The 20794-nt window shown below is 41.6% G+C and overlaps 1 protein-coding gene across 4 annotated transcripts in view; it reads left to right on the top strand.

The window, feature by feature from the left end:
- The window catches only part of MAD1L1 (mitotic arrest deficient 1 like 1), a 349051-nt gene that overhangs the window by 48013 nt on the left and 280244 nt on the right, over window positions 1-20794 (top strand). Inside the window, exon 1 of one of the 4 annotated variants that reach the window (XM_059861650.1) lies at window positions 11556-11575. The exons of 2 other annotated variants lie outside the window; for them this stretch is intronic. The gene's annotated coding sequence lies outside the window, so the exon portion shown is untranslated. Of the gene's footprint in view, window positions 1-11555; window positions 11576-12621; window positions 12641-20794 lie in introns of those variants that run through there. One more of the 4 variants, XM_059861648.1, reaches the window with a different exon arrangement.

Raw genomic sequence — 20794 nt, 5'->3', positions numbered from 1 at the left:
GGCTCATCTGTAAGATATTGAAGCACATTCTTGAAACATGGGAGGAACTGGACATATAAAATCTATGAGACTTGGCTGATTGTTACCAATACAGAGCCATGTACATATTCCCATACTGGGATTTATGCCACTGAGTACTCATCACTGTGTCAGGACAGGCTTATGTGGAGGGCAGCTGAAGTGCAGAAAATTTGGGACCAACAGATGTCCTGCAGCAAAGATGAACCAGGAATTGTAAAAATGCTTTTCTTAGAAGGAGGCTGATGGTGTAAGCAATGTGTGTCTGCTGTGTTTTTACACCTGACCTAGGCTGGGGCCTCTCTGAAGTACTGTAAATGTTATTTATGTTCTCCCCAGGTGTGCACAAGGATATGTGTTACTGCTTGTGGTCAGTGATGTGGTGCTTTTTAATGTCTTTGAGCTGCTTCAGCTAAAGAGGATGAGGGAGAGGCTGGATGGAAATTGAGAGACCTCTGTAAGACAGCACTGCAGAAACATTCAAAACTCAGTGGACCTTTGGAAACAATTTTGTTCTGGGCTCTGATTTTGACCCAGGACTTGTGTGTAATGTTAAGCAAGTCAGCACAATCTGTCCTCGGGCTGGTGGGACTTAACAAACCTTGTGACAGAGTTTACCAGAGCATGTCTTTGTCACTGCTTGTGCAGGACTTTCTCAAAGAGCAATTCATGTCACTTGCAAATCCTAAAGCTTTTGCCTATGCTCCAAACAGATTTCTTTGAATTCTTTCAAATATAAACATGAGGGAAAGGAGGTAAATTTTGTTTTGCTTCAGTCACTTTTGTATCCCATTCATCAATCAGAATCCTATTAAGAAAACAGTGGGAACCCTCCTAAGGAAGAGAAGAAGCTGGCAAGATTCCATGGGCCTGGAGTAGACCACTATGCAGAGATGCTGCCTAAAGTCCATGCTTGCACTGTTGGAATGACAGACAGGAAGAGTTGTGAGAACAGCTTTGTTTTGGCACTGCACCAGGGATTTGTTATGACACTGAGAATTTTGCTTTGGTGTGGATTTACTGGTTTGCCTTACACATTTTAAAGGTATTTAGTGAGGAAAAAATAGAGAGCAACCTGTGAAGATGGTGAAAGGTCTGGAGGAGAAGCCATGCAAGGAGTGGCTGAGGTCTCTTGATTTATTCAGCTGGAGAAGAGGAGACTGAGGGGAGACTCATCAGGGCTGCAGCTCCTCCTGAGCAGCACAGGGACAGTTCCAGGGAGTGGCTGGAGCTGTGTCAAGGGAGCTTTAGGGTGGAGATCAGGAAAAGGTTCTAACCCCAGAGGGTGCTGGGGCACTGAACAGGCTCCCTAGGGAATGGTCACAGCCCCAAGGCTGCCAGAGCTCCAGGAATGTTTGGTCAACACTCCTGAGGATGCACAGGGTGGGATTGTTTTCTGTGCAATGCCAGGAGTTGGACTCAAGGATCCTTGCCAGTTGTTTCCAGCTCAGGATATTCTGTGATTCTAAAAACTACATTTTTAGACTCCAGCTTCTGCAGAAAAGGGGTGGAGTGTGAAGAAAAAAAGTGTGTCATTACTGCCAAACCAGCTGCAGCTGAGCAAAGCCATGTAGGAGAGTAAATCATCAATATTTCAGATCACCACTTTGATAAACAAATTTTAGAAAGTGAGAATGAAAACCTGAGGAAACAATGCAGAAGAGTGAGGCTGTGTGTGTTAATGTCCCTTGAGCCCCTAGCAGGCAGGAGAAAGGTTGTTAGAATTCTAATTTGAATTCAAATTCCTTTTGATTTTGTAGTCCATGCCAATTCTGTGTATATTGTCATTGGAAAGTGAGCAGAGGATGCTTAAGACTCCCTTACTTTTATGCTTGGCTAATTTTATGGCCCTCCCATATTTTGTAGCTGTAAATGTTGCAGACTTTATTACATTTAAACTGGTTTTAATATAGTAGGTCATAAAAATTAAGAAACGAGTGGTAGTGTCCACTGCAGTGATGCATTTAGCTTAGGGAGGATGCTTGCAAGTCACTGAGAGGCTTAAACTGCAACTCCAGGATCATCTGCTTTGTGAAGCCAGTGCAGAAATGAAAAGCCCCAGCCTGTCACAGCTGAGAATGAATTTCATTGTTAAAAATTTCCTCCTTTCCCTTTCATCTGAGGAGCTGGTTTATGCTTTGAGGCATTGATCCAAATGTGAGGAGAGGAGGGAGGCTGTTTCTTTCTTTTTCATAAAAAGGTTCAGCAAGTTCTGTACACTGTATAGCTGTACATATATATATATATATTTAATATAAGTGAGTACAGTATGGTGTAGCTGGGAAACTTCCTAGCTGACTGCTGAGGAGCAGCTCTAGTTTATCTGTTAATTGCAATTATTCTACCTGCAACCCATAAGTCTTTATGATTTCATACATCTGCTTGCAGGAGGTTAATTACTCCTGCTGCATTAAAAGCTAAAATAGCGTGGGATGGTAGGGAGTTACTGGGGGATGGTTCCATGGATGTGTTTGACATTTCTTAACTGTTGAGCATTTGGCTTTGAAACTTCCTTCAGAGAGTGGCAGGGCTGGTGTCTGATCTCCACATGGGTCACAGCTTCATTTAATACCTTTTGACATTAAAACTGTTTGAGAACTGATGCCTGTGGTTTTGTCTGTTCTGATTTCATCATGGCTTAACAGTTGGTAAATGTTCCTGTAAAATGTTTATGATGGTTTCTCTAAGTGACAGCTTCAGTTCCCACATCCTGAACTTGTATCTCAGCAGCTGCTTTACACCAGCCTTCACATCCAGCACAGCCTGGGAGCCACAGAGGAGTCAGAGGCTGAGCACACTTGCTGGGATCCTTTACCATATAACAACAGGGACAATTTGTTTTCTGCTTTCACTTAAAAGAGCCATACAAAAAGCCCCATAATCCATCAGAATTATTAGACCTGTATGTCTAAGATGTCACAAAAGCAGAATGGGTTGGAACACAGTGTCCATTGAGGCACAGTTGGCACGTTGGAGTCCTCTGCCCACTAACCAGAAACCTTAATGTAAACTTGAACCACTTTACAGGCTGGCAGTAATGGCTGTGATAAATCAGTCTGCTTTTTGTTTGTGCAAATGATCTAATGGTCAGAAAACTTGGGCACAGAACCACATTAAATACATTTATTTTAATAATTCCTTTATAGCATTCATTGAATGATTCTGGGAGCCAGCACAGATTTATTTTACAGTGTTCAAAACAGGTATCTCATCACTCATTCAGCTTTGTCTGCATTCAAACAAATATCTGGATAGCTCACTTTTTCTTTTTTTTTAAATCTGCATTACTTTCCCACTGCTTCTTGATTTTTACAGCAAGAAAAAAAGAAATCAAAAAGAAAATTAGAAAGCTGTGCCTCTGGCCCGTCCCTTTGCAAGGTGGGCTCTGCTCAGCACAGAACAGCATGAATTGGAGAGAAGGTATGTTGGAATAATAATTAGTTGGGACTCAGGTTTTTTTTTATCTAGGAAAAAGCCCATTCTTTATTAACATAACTTATTTTATACAGTTTTCACAGACCTTGTGTGTAACTCTGGCTAGTAGTTTTCTTGCTCCCTCATTCATTGCTTTAAGGCTATTTTGTGTATGTGCTGAGACTCAGGTGTTTACATTTTTCCTCTGTGGATTCTCATGGGACAGATCTATTGTTTATGCAGGTGCAGACCTACTTTTCTTACCAGGATAGATTGTTGTGTTAACTGACTGTTCATTCCCAAGGTTGTTTTGCATGGGAACCTACAAGCTACTGCTAACTTAGCTTGAGTAGCAGGGCCTAAGCCACATTTTATAAGACCTTTCTTTTCTAATAGCACTGCTTATAAGTAACTGAGGCATGAGGCTCTTCATGTGGGAATCAATCCAGCATTTGGAGTCTTACCTTTTTCTCTTCCTGGCACCCCCACATTGTCCACTGGAAAGGAGAAATGAGGTTTGGAAATTGAGAGACCTCAATTGAGTGCAGCCCAGGAGTGTGTAAAAGGTACTAAAATAATAGCTTTTGCAGCAAGTATTTTGGCAAGATGAGTTAATGTGTTTTACTGCTCCACAGTGGAAATCACAGATTTCACTTGGGTTCTTTCCATCTGTCTTTAAATTGTGTTCACAATTTCATTTTTTTTCTATTTTTCATTTCTTTCTTTTTGTCTCTCAGTTCTTTCAGCCCTTCATGGGTCCCATGTAACTTAAAGGTCTGCAATACCTGATCCAGGCTCTTTGAAAGAAACTCTCTCACATAGAGATTGCCAGCAGGGACACCACTGGACGTGATGCAGCATTCATTTCTCTCCTGCACTGGGTAATGATTTCCTGGTTCCAGGAGCAAGAAATTAAAATTCTGGTGAGAGGATTTGCCCCCTTCCTCACTCAGCAAGGCCCCTGTGCCAGAGCTCAATCACTTCCTCTGCAGCAGCAGGAGCAGAGGGAATGTGATACTGTGGTCATTCAATCAGAGGAAGAAATGCTTTAATCTCTGCTATTCTGTCTGATAAATGCTTTCTTCTTTGTTCTGAATTCAGTTCTCTAGTGTTCCTACTGGTGCAGGGATTGGCAGAGAAAAGAGATCATCCTGTCCAGTTAAGTGTTCACTGATGATGCCTTCCTTTATTCCCAGAGGTACCTTGTGATTTAGTCGGAGAAATGCAGTTGCAAAAAGGGCAGAAAAAGCATAGGAAGGAAGTGGGACTATCTAGCAAATCCCACCACAGCTTGTGATTTCCTTAAAACAAGGACAGCATGTCTTGTGAGAGGCTTTTATTTGCAAAAGCACAGTGGAGATAGAACAGCTTCTGCTTCGGCATGTGATCTTTGCTCTGAATATTCAGAGTGCTCCATATTAATTGGGCAGATGAATTTCTGACCTGTGCAGCAACTTCCTTTGTCCTGTGTTCCTCCTCACTGCAGCAGCTGCACAAAAATGTGATGGATGGCTATTGACTTTGCTGCTTTCTTTTGCTCCCTTTGCTGTATTGACATGAGTTAATAGGGCAGAAGTGGAAGACAGGCTCAGTACAAAGTGGAGAGAGATTTTATGTCAATAGGGTTTGTAAGATAAGAAATACAGCATTAAGGGTGAACACACAGGAGAGTTAATAGCCAACAAACCACTCAATGTGTTGACAGGAGAAAGACACTGACCAGGAGCCATAAACTCTTTTTCAATGAAAACATGTTTTCTTTTTTTGGTGTGATGTGTTATTAGTTGTTAGTTTTCCTCAGTGCTGTCAAATGCTGAAAGATGGGTTGTTGTCTTTTATAATGCTGTTATAATGTTTCATTATGTTGGCTTTACGAGTTTTGCTTTGATTAGTTGATCACACCATTAGAGGAGAGTGTCTCCATTTTTATTAATACTACTACATCCATATGCTCCCTTGATTTGGCCATATTAAAACTGGAAATGAGAGTGTTGAGTGAAATTTAAGCTTGAAGGTGATTGGAAATGGAAGGCAGAACAAGTTCTGACTGAGCAATAATAGTTCACCCAGCCTCAAAAGGCTGTAGATCATTTAAGCTACTTAATAAATGGAGTGTGTATTCTAGAATTTTAAGCCGTTGTTAGTAAGGAGCCCACTGGAAGGATATTCTGGCTGTACATCCAAATGAAGAGAAGATTTTAAATTTTCTTATGTTCAGTGGTTCAAAAAAACTCTGCTGATATGTAGCAGTAGTTTGAAAGGCTGAAGAACCACTTTCATTGGAAACAAGTTAAACATCTTAAAATAAGTTCTGTGCTACCACTGAACAGGACATTGTTGGATTCTTAAAATGTCAGTGAATTACAGAAGGGAGACTGCCAGGGGCAAGAAGCAGCCCTGGATAACAAATTGCAGCAGGTATTTGGAAACCAGCTAAATACATGTTCACTGGAAGATGAAAGGAGACTCTTCATATCTCTTATAATTATGAAAGAGATGAGCTGTGCTGCTGGCAAAGTTATTTAGGTGGGTTGACAATTGAAAATTAAGTAGTTTAGTTAAATATTGGAAAGTTAGAAATGAATGAGAGTGTTTAGACCAAGTTAATTATGGATGGATATGTGCTGTAGGTATGGGGGGGAAGGCAAGGAGTATTTACTGGGCCAAGTTTTCAGTTCTCCTTTTGTTTGGGAGCTCTTTTTAATGAGAAGGATGTTCAGTAATTTTCAGCTGATGAATGTTTGTGGCATTTCAATGTTCTTTTAAAATGGGCATCTGCATGCAATTCTGAAGGAGCCCTGCCTGGCTTGGCTCATGAAGTTCTGCTTTTGTACTGGACTTGGGTAGAACTAGAAGAAGAAAAAGCATAATTTAGTGCACTGCAGGCCAAAATATTAAACCCATGCTAGAGACAAATAATGGCCTAAGCTGAAGAGTTGCCTAGAAGTAACCTTTCATTTGTGATCTTCTCAGGAGAAAGAAGTTGCCTTTGTTTCCTTTCTCTTCCTGCTTCAAATGCCATTTTTCTTTGGCTTAAAATCCTTATACCTACACATGCAATAAATGTATTTCTGCCTGTTTTTCTGGAAAGATGAAGTCCATTGGTGAGGGACGTAGTTAGAGAGGCAGTAGAAAGCTCCAGCCTGTTGTTCAGTGAGGAACATCACACTTATGTGGCAGCAGGAAGATTTTGTAGGCAGGTGGAGGCTGTACTGGCTGGAGGTCAGGTCACTTTGGGGCCAGCAGAAATGGTGAGTTCAGAACTGAGGATGTGCAGCTTGGGCTGGAGTTTGCATGGACAGTCACATTGCAGATGTGTATGATGAATACTTAGTTCTGGTTTCTTATCTTTACCAGATGTTACATGACAAGGTGCAGATTGGTTGATAATCACAGTTTGGTCAGGAGAGCTGGAAGAATCTAGTTCCTTAGGAAAAACCCCACACAGATGAGTGATTTCTATTGAAATCTTTGATCATGGCCAAACAGCTGCTATTCCTCTCAAATACCTTATTGAGGAAGAGTGTTGTGATCAGGTTTGCTTTCAGGGCTGTTATCAGTTTTTGGGGTGTGAACAAGTTCAGACACAGGGGGGATTTGTGTGAGGTTCTCATTTAACCATTCCATTGACTGGGACCACACAGATATCTGATTTTTAAGCCTCTGCCAAAGAGATGCTGGAAGTGACATTCTGCTATTGGGTACCCTGACAGTTGAGCTGTTAATCATGATGGAATTTGAATGGGGCATTTAACTGTGCAAAGCTTTTCTGTCCTTTGGTTAATTAACTGGATTATCCATCTGTCAGTGTCTTTGAAGAGAAGACATGGTGCATGTTCATTTCCATGGACAGTCTCAATCTGGTTTTGGAATGTCACGCTGAGATCAGTACCTTTATTTCCAGATAATAGGAGATCAAAGTTTTGGTAAAGCATAAAATCCCAGAAAGGTTTGGGTTGGGAGGGAACTCAAAGGTCATCTTGTTCCAACCCCCTGCCATGGGCAGGGACACCTTCCACTAGCCCCAGATTGCTTTGTAGATGACAGGGATTTTAACCTTTCTCTTCAGAATGGATAATTGAACTTTTTTGTCCTAGACTTTAGTTTTAATACCATTTTTACAAACAGATGCAGAGATGTTGAGGTATTTGCATTGAATGGATGGAATTGTTGCAGATTTTTCCTAGGGTATCAGACCAGCTTCTTTGTCTAAGAACAGAAGAAAAATTTATTTTTGGAGCAGTTACATTGGGCTTTGAGTCTGGATGTTCTGGCCCTCCCTACTCAGCCTCTGGCCACCTTGGTCACACCAGAGAGGGGGACAGGTCTTTTAAAGCCAGGGAGTTTTGTGCAAAGGAAGGAGCAAGGATATGGCTTTCACTCTAGCCAAATGCAGAGACAGCTGGTTTGCTCTGTTTAGTTTGACAGTGGCAAGGAGAATGTGAGTGTGTTCTGTAGCCCACACGTTCATCAGGAACAGGATTCAGAGAGAAGGTGTGGGGAGAGGAAGTGTGGGCAATGTAGGGCTGATGAGGGTGATGTGGGAGGACATTTGATTTATTACTGTATGGGAGGAATTAGATGTACAAGCACAGTCCAAAGGAAGTTGAGCTTTGCTAGTTAGGTGGCTTTGTGGATTACAGAAGTATCTGATGTTGTGTGTGTGCATAAGGTAATTTAACATGGTCAGAGAGGGCTGCCTGGAAGGGGACCTGCTCAATAACAGCTGTTTAAAAAGACTTGTATTTTTCTCCTGACATGCATTCTGTGACTGAGCAGGTTAAGACCATAATTGATTTTCTTAAACCCTCTTTTTCTTAATGACTATGGAGCTAAAGAGAGACATTTCAGTATGGAGAATTTCACTTTGTGTCTTCCAAAGTTGAATCCATTGATTTTTCTGAGGATTAACATGCTTGCTGTTGTGCTAATTATAAAGAACTTTGCAGCAGAAAATTGCCAAAGACTATTGCAGTGGGTGGACTCAATTTACTCTGTATTTTTGAACTGAATTCCTTTGGCTTTAACTCATATCTTTAATGTTCCATTTTCTTTGGCTCTAAATGGCCATTTCATCCATGTCTGCATGGCCTCCTTCACCACATCAAAGCTGTGGTTGCAGCAGGGATGTTTGACATCTGCCTTCTATTCCAAGCAAGAGCATTAGAAATGTCACCAAGGGCTTGATACATGGACAGAAGCAAGAGAGGGAAAGTTCAGGTATTGGAGAAAGTAAGGTTTGATCCTTCAGAGACCCCTGTGATTGGGATTGACTGTTTGATTTCAAATTAATTACTAAAATCTTGCAGTGCCTCTTGCTCATTTGTAATATCTGGTAAATATTCCCTCTTCTGTGGCCTCCTTCCCTTTGGCATCCCTTGTGCTTGTTTCACTTCTTTGAGGCAATCCCAGGGTTTCTGGATTTTTCCCTGGTGCCTCTGCCACTGGGATCCACCTGCTCTGTGTGGCAGAATGGGGAGCTAAAGTGACAAGAGCTAGAGCTGAGCTAAGTGCCAGCAACCAAAAATAACCTCCAGTTTTCACTGCTGACTTTTAAAAAATCAGTCTGTTCCCTTAAAAATGTGCTGAACGCTGCCAAGTATTGCCATAACATATATGGCTTTGTTAATGTCAAATCCAGTTCTGGTGTTGAAAAAAGCAAAAGGCTATAGAGCTCTTGCAGTAGCTCTTGAATGTGTGCTCACCTGTTGGAGATGGAGATGTTACCTCTGAAGTGAACTTTTACTGTTTTATAGTGGAGGGAGAAGCAGTAATTTTGGAAGCCATGGAAGTGCTGTTCTGTTTATTCTAAATGTTCTGTTGGAAAACTTCTGGAGGAGGATACCTACAAGTGTATCTATTAATCACTTCTACCCAGAAAAGCAATTTGTGAAATGTAATAAGCAATTAAATTAGATGAATCTCCAAAACAATAAGATGTATTTCTTGAAGTGGTGTCTAGGGCAAACACAGAATCCTTGGGAACCAGCCAGTAAAACGTGATCTGTGCTGATGTGCTCCTTATTTGCCAGAAGATGCTCAGGTCCATGTGTGCAGACCTTTCTCATTTGGATCTAAGAAGAGAGGTTTTCTAATTAAATAGACTTTTTGTTGGAAAGCAGACCTATTTGTGTGAAGATGTTCCCCTGTTGAGTCACTGCAGTGGGAGTGCTATAAGATGGACATTCAAACAGCACTGTCACTACTGAGCTGGATTTTCTTTGCCCTCATCCAATTATTCACATCTAATTTGTTTCAGAAAAGTGGGAGTAGAATGAGTGTGTTTTGCTCAAGCTATTTAACCAAAGGAGTCAGTAATTGTCTGTGCCTGCCTTGATCACCTTTCAGTTTCACTGGAGAAAGAGCTGGTCCCACAAAAATCAGGGAGGGTCCTGTACATCACACAGCTGCATGCTGGCCCTCTTCTGTACTAGTTTTCCTTAATATTGGGTTATAAATCTAAAGACATTAAATTTTATCTCTGGGGTAGTTGTATTACTCTTTGGCTCCTTATTACCCTGTGTCCATCAGAGACAAGAGGTATTGTGTTGTTTCAGTTGCAAAACAAATCCACAAAGGAGTTATAATCTTAATTAGTTTGAAATGTAATTTCATTCAAGATGTAACAAACAACTAGGTATAAAAAAGCAGATAGTAGGGGAAAACAGGGAGGGATGATAAGCCTTGCTGAGTGGACTCTGGTAAGTACAGCTTGGTTGTTAGTTGTTTAACTTTTTTGAGTGTTGAAGTCCCATATCTGACAAAAGTTCTTCTACAAATGAGGCATCTGAGACAGAGTTTAAATATTTTAAATAAGCTGACCAAGCAGTACAGATTCATTTTGCATCACAAGAACATACAGTTCTTCAAATGCTAGGTAAACATTGGCATATTTGTTGTATTGCTCTCTGTCTCCCTTAGGCTGAGAGGCTGATGGATAGTAATAGTAGCACTGGCTGAATTCAGACTCAGTTGTTCTTCTCTGGAGAGTTGTTGCTTTGTATCTTTGGCTTTGTAAGAGAGTTTTTCTTAGGCTGGTGTTTGGGGCTGAGTTTGTTTGCACCTCTTCTGAGCCCAAAGCTCAACTCCCAAGAGATTGTTGGATTTCAATAATCCTGTATAGTTAATTCAGGTTATTTTTATTCCTTCTAAATCTCTCTCACAGGATTGAAGAAGTCCAGAACTGACTCCTTGCCAAATGATTCCAAAGGTTGTTTATGATAAAAAGAGCATTTTGGTGTTTCTCCTTTTTTTTTTCTCTTCAAAGGTTATACCTTTCCTTGCCAGATATGAAGGCCTTGTATAAAATTAAACCCCTGTTTCTGTTTTTGGGTAAAAATAACAATGCAGGAGCTATGTACTTAATGGCTTTGTGTATTCCCTGGACAATTGCAGTAGCTCAGCTGCATCAAAAGCTGGCATTTAGCAGACCAAGTCCAGAGTGGATTGGATCAATGCAGTGCAGAATTGAACTCAGTGGAGGTGGATATAAATATATTCCTCCATCCATAACAATTAAATGACATTTTTTCTGAAGATCCAGATTGTAACTATCTTTAAATACACAGTGTTTCATACAGACACATCAGGTCTCCAGTTCTTCTGTTGTTCAGTGCCTGGAACAGCTTGGTGCTAGTTAGCTTTTCTACGGTGAGGAACTAATTTCAGTCAAGCCTTTCTCATGTCAGATGCACATTATTGCTCTGCCTGTGTCCCTCTTGCCTTTGAGAAATGCCTGTTTATATCAGATATTGCCTTGTTTGTGCATTGCTGGCACATTTCTGCTGCACACAGACCTCAGACCCTGCCGGGGTTTCTTCTTTTAACGAAGTGCGACTGCTGCAATTGGCATTTCACTCCTCTGCTCCTTATTCTGTGCACTGAGGAAAACTTTGGGTGTTAACTAGTGTTGAGTTTCATTTATTTATTTATTCCAGGATTGTAAACAGATTTGCTTCCTGTGTGGGAGTAGAGCCAGGCACTTGCTTGATTTGTTACTTGCAGAGACACAGGGGCAGGGGGATCTGTGACTCCCTGCAGGCAGCTGAACCCAGTCTGGAATATACTTAATTGCTCTTTCACAGACTCCTCTCTGCCCAGGATAACTTCAGACAGAATGTTCTGAGTTTGCAGCTGTATTTGGGTATTGTGGCAAATTTTTAACTATTTCACAGATGAGATGGGTACTAATGATGTACAGGGTCTTCGTGTCATTCATTTGTCCATCTGATATTCCTGTCTTCAGCTCCCAGACTGGCCTTTCCTCCTGAACTGCACCATTTCTCCTGCTCTGACACCTTCTGACCCAGCTGCTGTTTTTGTTCTCAGTCTTTGATATAATTTTGTGTGTGTGTGGTGTGTCTGTAGACACATCTGCTACAGATTTCACTTTTTTTATCAAGTTGCTTTTGCCAAAGTGCCAGATTTGCAGTCTTCATTTTCTCCAGTATTGTTGGTGATACTTGGGAGTCTCTCTTCTTTCCTGGCTTTATGGAGATTTAAGGTACCTCCTATGGAAACTCATTAGGTCTAATTTGTGTAAGCACTCATAGTATGTAGGCTTTGATCTTCATTGTTCCAGTCCCAGGATTTTGCTTAATGATGAGCTGGAAAGACTGTAAATCAATCTATTTTGTATATTGTGCATTACCTTGTGAAGGATGTGTCAGTAAGGTCTAAAGAATGGTAACTTTTCAGCTGCTTCACTGACAGCCCTCACCCCTCAGTTTACCCTAAATTTAAACATAATGTTTCTGGAATTTGTGGCGAAGAACTTCAATGTGATAAATGATTATAAGGCTGAAGGAATATTGAATGTTTACCAAAACTGAGAGCATTGTTTTGCATGTCTGCTTTCTGCCAGAGTGAAATAATTAGCTCAGGAACTGTATGATAAACTTGTAGTGACTCAACACAGCCATCTGATAATTTAAAAATGTTATTAAGAGATGACTTCAGAGGAATTGCTTAAAGCCTTGTGGAATCTAATGACTTGTTCAGTGCCTTGTGGAGTCACTTGAGTTGCTGCCTCTGCCTTGCTGCCTCCCCTCTGGTGTGCTGCCATCCTATGGGATGGCCATGGTGATCCTGTTCCTGTGGGGCTGGCACTGACTTCAGGGCTGTGGCCTCAATTTCTGTAATGCCATGTCATAATTTCACTCCTTGCTAGTTGTCAAGCCTTCCCTGGTAGAAAAGATCTGCTTCTAAGGTATGTTTAAAAAACTAAACTTACCCAAATTCACAATTTTTTAAAAGCAATCTCAGAAACTGGTATTGTCAGCTTTAAGTTCTTTTTTGCAGAATTCTTCTGGTATTATTTCCCACTTTCAAGGCACCTTTAGACAAGAAGGGACTGATGTGATTGATTGGGACTATGGGCTGCTGCTCCTTTCTCCTACCCCCAGGTCCAGTGTGATTCAGGGCTGTATTATCACATTCTTGATTGTCTGCATCCTTTGTGCTAGTGCTACCTGATGGAAAGAATAAAAGAGTTTGTTAGAGAAAACTCCAACTTCTTACCTGCCAAACTCAATCCAGCCTTGGGCATTTTGGATAAAATAGTTTGGAAACCAGGGTAAAATAGTTTGGAAACCAGGAAGATGTGTGCTGAGTTTTCCCCCCCTCTCTCTGAGAGGCTTCTGCTGAGGTTTGTAGAAGGGCATTCTAACAATAGTCGGTTCTGTAGGAGGTGAAGTTGTGTTATGCCATCTATATTTTAGTAGAGAAGGACAGGATTGAATAGTCATACAACTAAAATGCATCTTAGAAAGATCCATTAGTTGGAAATGGCCTCTGGAGCACACAGCATCTGCCATGGAGACTTTGGTAGGAGCCAGTGAAGAGCTGCAGCTTCTCACCCATTTATTTTCATGTGGAAATGCAGCCATTTGGAAACATCTGATTCCTTTTTACCTGGAAAATTGACAATTTCCACCAGCATCCCAGCCCCCCCGGATGTGCTGCAATCCCTTCCTGATGCTTCCCACTTGAAATGCAGTCCTCCAGGACAAGAATTTCTTAGCAGTAAATGAATTTTCTAATGAGCTTTCTTTCCAAAACAGCGAGGAGATGCCAAGTGACACGTTGGGAAGCGCCAAGCAGGAGGGAAATGGCTCTTCTGTGCTGACTGTCATAAACAGGATGTGGTTTGTTTACAGTCCTCACTTGCTCTCTCCAGTTCCCTGTCAGGGCTGTGCACGAATGAGCCTCCCTGCAATGGCCTGGAGAAATCCAAGGTTTCTGAGCCAATATCAAATATTGTGTCAGAGGAGGAAGTGGCTCCAGGCAAAGGAGCAAACAAAATTAAGCATTGTATCCTGGATTCTTCTGTGCTTTTCTGGGGCATTTATCATTCTGACCGTGCTGCTGAGTTGCAGTTGACTGCAGAGCAGAGGGAATTGAATAAAGTGGGAGGGTAACTGTTGGGTGACTAATTTTAAGGGAAGATGTGTTGAAAAGCCTTTGTAGTGGGATGGTTTTGGAGTGGTGACAAGGGTTTGTTAAGACATACATTACAAGAAAACAGCAGTTGGAAGGGACCTATGGAGATCATCTAGTCCAACCTCCAAGAAAACAACTTCAGGTTTTTTTCCCTATCACCCCCAAAAATCCACATAAAACCCTTGGCATTGGTTGGAGCTCTTGGCACAGTGCTGAGGGGGGTTCTGCTGACAGCTCAGGTGCAGCAGAATTAGAGTTACAAACATTGTCAGAGCTCTGTGAGGAAAACCCAGAGACCTGGGGCTCTTGCCTTTGGTACTTTTGTCATTAAAGACTGCTGAACTCATGTGCCATAAAATGCTCTGTGTACAGGAACAGAGCTGATCCACTGGGGTGTAAGTGAAACTTCCCTTGGAGTGACAGCAAGCACACCAAGGCCCCATGGCTGTGGGGTATGGCACGTGCTGCTCCTGGAGGAAAGGCACTGTGAACAATCTAATTAGGCCACGTTTCATTCTCAGAGGCTTCACTGCCAATAAAAACTCCTCACTTAGAAAAATGAAATTGAGCTATAGCCCAGAGTAATGTGATTTGCATTAGAGCAGATTGTGAACATAAGGTAAATTTTTAAGTATCAAAGTAATTTAGAGACTGAAGTTTTACAGAAATTCTGTGATGCTTGAACAGTTTGTGACTCTCCCTCATAGTTTTCTAAGCAGAGGCTCTGGGAGTTGACATTCTCTGTTTTCCTACATACATGAATCTCTTCCTGTATATACTCTTATACAGCATGAATAATTCAGTGCTTGTAAACAGACAGGGAGACGTGTTGAGCTGGAAAGTCAGGGGTTTCTTTGTTGATAGTTGTGTATTTTAGTTGTTGTGTAAAGAAGGCAAATAAACGAAGTTAAAGTAGCAGTGTTTACATCACCCCGGGAGTGTTTGTGCTCGTGTTTATCTGCTCCTCTCAAGTATTTTGTTGCACTTTAAAATCAGTTCCTTGATTCCTTGGCACTAATTTACCAGCTCAGGTTTATCTGAATGGACATGCAGGCTGCCTTGTCTTTTTGGGGCTGCAAAGACCACCAACATTCCTGACAAGCAGCTTGGGTTTTCAGCCAGCCTGCTGCTGCTCTGGCAGAGCATTTGGTGATGCCTCAGTATTCTGAGTTTTCCATTTGCCATCCAGGACACTGACAACTGAAAAGGCTAATTGGGATAAGGTGTAGGGAGGAAGAGAAAATCTCAGAACTCAGACAATAAACAGAATTAATTTGGTTGGTGCATGAGCTGTGTTGTGGAGAGAGGCTGTTCATGTACCTTCCCTCATGTTGAATCAAAGGACAACTTGCTGTCAGAAGAGGAAGAAATCATTTGTACTGAGTTTATCTAAACTCCCAGTGGCTGCTGACTTGTCTTTAATTGTCTTTAAGGGTCTGTGCAGGATTTAGTGCTGTGGCCTGACTGGCTGTGCTCTGTCTGACCGAGGAAATGAGAACTGATGACTGCAAGCTGCCATCCATTGGTGTGGATGGCTTTTTGTTTTTAAGTCACTGCTTGTTATTGAGGAAAACAGGGTGAGAGTCACTGCTTGTATGGTTTGCAGAATTAAAAATCAAATGTCATTTACAAACTGAGCATACAATGCAGGATGGATGAATATTTCAGGAAGCAAAGTCATGACTGTATTAACAGACACTGAGCATTTCTAATATAAACTGAAAGGGCCACTGTAGCAAGCCAGCACTTCCTCATCTTACAAATACAAATAGGTCTTGTGTTTAACCCTTAAATCTTTGAGTTTGAAATATTTGTGTTTATGTTGTTATTGTGCTTTCCTCTCCTGATCCGGAGGAAAAAAAGGTGGTTTGGTAAGAGAAGAGTTACCACAAAATAATACCCTAGAGAAGTGAACCCATCAGCCCAGCATGGAGCAATCCTTCTTTACAGAAATACCATTTAGCTGTAAGAAATACAGAGTTCATCTCTTTGTACAGAAGATATATGTGTTTGCAATCTGCAGAGGGGAATATGAATCCAGCTGTTTGTATTATGATTATTATTTCTTTTTGATTATAGGCTGTTTGTGCCTAAGGAGAACAGCCAAGCTGAGGGATGGGTGTGCATTGTGCTGGCAAATCCACTTTGGTACTTTGTCCCAGGCGAAAGGAGGGCGACAGAAATGCTGATGGAAAAAAAGGAAAAAAAACCTTAAAGGAATGAGAACTGTTTTCTTAACAGCATCCATAAAGCTGGGACTCGATGGCTGTTCTTGAAATATCTTTTTCCAGCACACTAAAATTTTCAAGGGTTTCTTGTTATTTAATTTTTAAGATGCTGTATTTATAGCATGCAAGGTATAAAAGCCCTGCTGATCAGAGGGTGTTGGGAGATTTGGGAACTCTGGTGTCACCAATATATTCTGTAAATAAGTCTCATTGACTTATTAATAAACCAAATGTGGGAGAATGTGGGAGGTGTCTCTGAACTAAAATGCTGAGTTCTGCAGCTCCTCAGAGCCAGCATGGCAGCCTGGTCCTGTCCCACTTTCCCCAAGAGCAGCTTTGGATGCAGGCAGCGAGCTGGAGGAATTGTTGCAGATGTGGCATCTTGCTTCCAGCCTTCCTTCCCAGGAGCTTGTGGTTTCTTCCTGGAATGTGTTTTGATTCTGTTAGATGAAGGTGGAGCAGCCTGTGTAGGAAATGGGCACACCCAGGGGATATCTGCTGCTGTCAGGAGACCTCATCCAGCCCAAGCTCCATCACAGGAGACATGGGATGATGTAGGATTTGTCTCCCAAGGGGCTGCTAGCACAGGGATGGGGAATGTGGAGGTACAAACTTCCATGGGCTAGTTGCAATTCCTAAGAACACATGCCCTGAAAAAGTGCATTTCACACAAGTTTCAAAGTACATGACTTTATTCACCACTGGCAGTGGAGAGCAGTGGATGCAGCTCTCCTCCCCACTGGTTGGATTGTGATTTGTGTCTCACAAGGATTAGCCAGTCTCTGCCCCATCTTGGTTTTAAATGAAATGATTTCTGCTCTGAGGTGATGAAAATGTTAGCATTGTCAGAGGTGAAGCATCATGACATAACACCCTGGGAGCATCAGAGATCCTGTGGCCCTGGGTGAAAAGGGAGTGTTCTGGAAGGCCTCACAGACAGCACAGCAAAGGTTTTGGCATTGGTGAAGGCCTCAAAGCTTTTGAGAAAAATACCCCACAGCAATGCTTCCTCTGTCATCTGGTTTAGGCACAGGACTTGGCTCAAGGCTGCCAGAAGTGGGGAGCATCTTTCATAAGGACAGTCCAGTGAACACTGGGGCGATCCCTGTGAGGAGGAGATGTCACCTGTATACTGGTTCTCCCCAAATACTTCAACACTAGACAGTGGAAGTGGCTTCTGGAAATTAATGTTTTAACTCTAAAATAGAAATGAGGGTGTTCCTTCATGTCACTCCAGCTGTTGAGATGCCTGGAAAATGGCCAGGCAGAAAGTCAGTGGCTGATGTAACAGCTGGGCTAAGATGTGTGCAATTTTTTATGTTGTGAGAATGTATCTATTGAAGCTTGTCAGATTTTCTGTTTCTACAGCATTTCCAGTTTGGGTTTTATTTGTTAATGTTCTGTTAGATTGTGTTTTTGCATGGTTCTACACTGATAGGTTGGGATTTTTTATTTTAGTGTTGTATTTTCACTTTTGAAAAATAAATACTAGTTTTGTGGAACTGTCTTTGATACATTTTTCATGATGGCTTAATAATAGAACTACCATGAAAGCCTGCTTCCCAACAATGTACTGTGATTTCCATACGAGGAGGGGGGGAATCCCAAACATTTTGATGTTCCATTAAAATTTAAAGAAATATTATATTCAATTCTCTGTGGCATTTCTAAAAAAGATTCCTTAATTTTTTTTTCTGGCATAGTACAGATGGCATTTAAAAAAAAAGGCTTTATAAACCACCAGCCTGCTGCTTGTCTCAGCAGGAACTGCACAAGACACCAGGGGAGGCCTGACCCTGCATTCCCAAGGGATTATCACGTGGATGCACTCTGTACATTGTCTTTTCACCAGGGTTTCCCATTTCCTGGAATAATACTTTTCCTTTCAGCAGCTGGGGTTTTGCAGTTTCCATGCCTGTCATGGAAATGAAAGGCCTGGCAAGGACCTCTTGCATTCCAGTCCAGACCCCAGGTCTGTAGGGATCATTCCATATCCTTTTAATTGATTTATTGAAGTTTTGAATGCTGCATTTCATGTTCTCATTTGTAGTTGAGAGAAAGACCAATATGGCTGTGTCACAACTGATGACATATTTAACTTTTGATATATCCCCAAGTGACTCCAGGTACATTTTTCCAGAGTAGAACAGTTGGTCTATTGTTGATTTAATTTAGTTACCTACAATGAAAGCTTCAGTAAAATATTTAGAAGTTATAAACACAGAGTTGTAGCCAAGAACTGACTTACAGAGCAGCTCCTGCCAGTTCCTTGAATTTTTATCCTAGGAAGTATTAACACAAATTCTGTTTAGTCGTAGAATTTTCTCTCAGTTCTGCTACTTATGATTTACTTCAATGTCATCTCCTGCCAACTTCTGCTAAAAATAACTGATGCCAAAATATTTTGCTTTATAATGTAATGATGCCTTAGTTTCTTCTTTTTTTTTTTTTTCCTTCTTCTCATACTTTCTGCTGCTGTACCTGAAACTGAGCTGAATTTTGGATGTTATTGGAAATTTTAGGAAATACTTATTCCAGCTCCTGTCCTGTGTAAGTGGCTGCAGTGGGATTGCTTTAATAGCAGTAGTTGGAAATTACTGAGATGTTTTCTCTGTTTGCTTTCAGTCCACCTGACTTGCCCCATATATTTTCTGTTGCCTATTCAATACCCAGCTCCACCTCCTGATGTTGTTGGAAAATTGATTGCTCACACAGGTGGTATTCTAGTTTATCTTCCTCAGAGACAAGGAGAGTACTCTGTGCCTTGATAAAGAAGCATTTTTCTCATCTCTGGTGAAATTATCATTTTATCCACAACTGTTTGTTTTCTCCTGTCTCTGCATGTTTTCAGTGTTTTCTGAAGATAACTGTTGATCTTTTTTCCTTCTTTGCACTCACTGGTGTTCCCAGAGCATTTCCATTTGCTCTGTGTTAAACAAGCTTTCAGGTGCTACTGTTCCTTACATGCCTCCCTCTCTTCATTGATTTATGGTGCCAGTTTAGCATGTTTGATTTTCCAGAAAAGCAGACTGGTTTGGAGCCTTCCCAGCTGTATGTTACAAACTTTTTGTGCACTTATATTTACATTACCGTGAATCCTAGACAAGCTGACTCTTAAGAGTTAGAGATTTAAAGAACAAGCTCAGAATTCTTATTTGAAGCCCATATTTGCATGACTTACTTGTCTGTATATTTTTTGTGCATACCTGTGTATTCTCTTACTTAAGTTTTATAGCAAATTCATTAATATTTCAGCAGCTGAACTGCATAGCTTTTGATTTTCACAGGAATCAGCTTTCTTTAAAATGGATGGTGCACTTGGCACTTGGGACCTGTATGTGGCATTTTGGATGTTTAGCTGATGCTTTTTTCTTCTTGATGAACCTCCAGACAAGGGCAGGAGTGAATTGCAGACCATATGATCTATTTCAGTGGTCTTTGAACCACTGCAGCTTTTTCCTGGGTTTGACAGCGGTTTGTGATTGTCACTGGTTGTGCCACGTTCCCTCACCTGACAGGGAGTGCTGCAGAGGGAGGTGTCCCTGTGATGAGATGGGTCACTCCCATCTCCTGAGCAGACAGGACAGATGTTTCATGTGCTGCCTTCTGTGTCTGGCAGCTTTGGGAGGCTGTGCAGTGAAGCAGCAGCACCATGGCTGAGGCTGCTCAGGGGGCTCAGAACAGAACCTCTGGGCATGGTGGCAGCCACAGACACCAAGGGCACAGTCCTGTGATGTAGCCCCACATTTCTCTTCACAGAGAAAAGCACGGCAGAATTCTTCCCAAGAATATTTCTGGGATTCACATTCTCTGAACCTCAGAGAAAGAAAACATAATTCTGATCATTTGTGGTGCCTGTGTTTGTGCCAAAGTAGAATGCAACATGGAGATTGTTTACCCACAGTGATGGTGTTTTGTTTCCTTGGCTTAGCAGGGCCAAGAGTGTGTTTATGTGTGTGTCAGGACTGTCAGGTGACAGTCACGAGATTCTGTGCAGTGTGTGCAGTGGTGTGCAGAGTTGACTGCTTGGCAGATTCAGTTTTAGATGTATAGAATAATATAGTATAATAAAGTAATTAATTAGCCTTCTGATATCCATGGAGTCGGATGCATCATCATTCTCTCTCCCTCACCAACGTCAGAGTCACCTTTGATTTGCTATACTGTGTCCCTTCTCTGCTGTGTGATGACCTGTGTGGGTTTTTGCTAACAGAACTTGGTGTGGTGTAAGAGGATAAATCACAGAATGTTTTGGGCTGGAGAGGAGCTTAAAGATCCTCTTGTTCCAGCCCCCTGCCCTGGTCAGGAGCAGCTTCCACTGGACCACTTGCTCCAAGCCCTGTCCAGCCTGGGCTTGACCACTCCCAGGGATGTGATGCTAGACCCTGGTAAAAAGCACAGTCACAGAAGATAATAAAATATGCAATTGGCATTGAGGATCATTTCAAGTTTATGGCAGCTGTTATTTGAATGAAGACAGTGATGTAAGATAAGGTCTTGCTTTTTCTGAGATCTGAGGTTTGCAATAATCATTTTCATGACATTATACTGCTGGTTTTCTTATAGCTCTGGTTTTATTTCATAGCATATGCTGACTTTGATTATGTGTGTGAGAGAAAGCCACATGTTTTTAGATGACCTGGGTGACTTTGATATGAAGATATTTAATTATGGAAAATAACTTTTGCAACAGC

Source organism: Haemorhous mexicanus, chromosome 17, assembly GCF_027477595.1.
Source record: "Haemorhous mexicanus isolate bHaeMex1 chromosome 17, bHaeMex1.pri, whole genome shotgun sequence".
In the NCBI taxonomy this organism is placed as follows: domain Eukaryota; kingdom Metazoa; phylum Chordata; class Aves; order Passeriformes; family Fringillidae; genus Haemorhous; species Haemorhous mexicanus.
The sequence above is the reverse complement of the archived record's forward strand: the minus strand, read 5'-3'. Positions and strand labels throughout refer to the sequence as shown.